Below are 1,398 nucleotides of genomic sequence, written 5' to 3' on the forward strand. Positions count from 1 at the left end.
CGATCAAGTCATTCACTTCGCTAGGTCTTTCTATTAGAGCGGGTAGTGGAAATTGCTCCGCTTTCCTGTTTCCTTTGTGCATCTTTCTTTTCCCATGTCGGCGCTGCCGCATGCCTTTGATCAATAGAACAGGAAGAGGAGTCAGCCAAAAAGAAAGAACACCAAAAGTAACGACCACCAAGATACGCATAGTGATTCGATCTTTTGATCACCCATTTTTGGAAAACCATTTTGGGCCTTACACACGGAAGATTGGATTGCATGAATCACGAGTCTTATGTACTGTGTTACGATCACCTCATATTGATCATTGAGGGGGGCCTCGGCCCAGGAAGGGGAGAGTGGCCGAGTGGTTAAAAGCGACAGACTGTAAATCTGTTGAAGTTTTTCTACGTAGGTTCGAATCCTGCCTCTCCCACTTGTTTGTTGTAGACTGAAGAGTTTCCCTTTAAGGGGGTTAGCGTAAAATCGAGTTAAACGAGAGGAGCGAATAAGGAGAACTTCAAAACTCTTTCACTATTCATACGCACCTGCATCCGCAGCTAATTCTTGAAAGTAGTTTCGTTTCCTTATTTTATACGCACGAGGCTAGAGGTTGAGTTCTACACCGATCCCTTCTGAATGAGTGGCTCTTTATGCTTTCTATTTCTATAATATAATAAGTAAGGATTCTTCGCCCTGAGGCCGCTTTTCAGGATGCTCTTTTAATAGCAATGTTAGGGTCAAGTAATTCATTGATGGAGCCGACTTTTTTGATGATAGGAATAGCCGTTCTCTTAGTTCAATCCTGTCTTATCTGCTGAGCCTAGCGAAATAGCCTGTGTGAGGCATAAAAATCACCTTCCGATCCGGACTCTTTCTTTCGTAAAGCTTGGCTTTGGAGCATATACCAGAGTGAATCTAAGCATGACTTTCTGTTTTGTTGTACCGCCTAGCTCTTTCTATTGATTACTACTCAAGTCAGGACTAGCGTTCGCACATCTCTTTTGAAAGGCTAAGATCTTTGTACCAGTACCTTTTCACTCTTAGCTTAGGAAAAAACATATAGGTTTTTCCTAGGCGTACTACTGAAAACAGTTGCATAAGGGATCCTCCCATAGCCATAGTTGGACTGCTTGCTAACGCGGACTGCTAAACCGAAGCAACAAAGCTGTAGTAGAAATTCCTTTCTCAATGGTTGTTCTCTTTACTTATTACAACCATATGCAAGCTCACTCCGAACCGAGTATACTTAGTACAGGAAAGAAGCAACTAGAAAGATCCTTGGGGACAACTCTAAAAGGCTAAACAATTGCACGCCTGGACCGCTATCGAAAGACTTAGCCCTGGAAAGCAGAATAGAGGGCTAATGCTTTTGATTAGGTGGGACTAGAGCCAAGGAACTGACTTAAAATACTA

General features: G+C 42.8%; 1 non-coding gene across 1 annotated transcript; it reads left to right on the plus strand.

The window, feature by feature from the left end:
• The first annotated feature begins 335 nt into the window (after positions 1 to 335).
• TRNAY-GUA (transfer RNA tyrosine (anticodon GUA)) lies at positions 336 to 418 on the plus strand. The gene has a single exon. It is a non-coding gene; the product is annotated as a tRNA-Tyr (tRNA).
• Positions 419 to 1,398: the final 980 nt, after the last annotated feature.

Source organism: Arachis ipaensis, chromosome B8 (genome assembly GCF_059453495.1).
Source record: "Arachis ipaensis isolate K30076 ecotype BB chromosome B8, ASM5945349v1, whole genome shotgun sequence".
Taxonomy (NCBI): domain Eukaryota; kingdom Viridiplantae; phylum Streptophyta; class Magnoliopsida; order Fabales; family Fabaceae; genus Arachis; species Arachis ipaensis.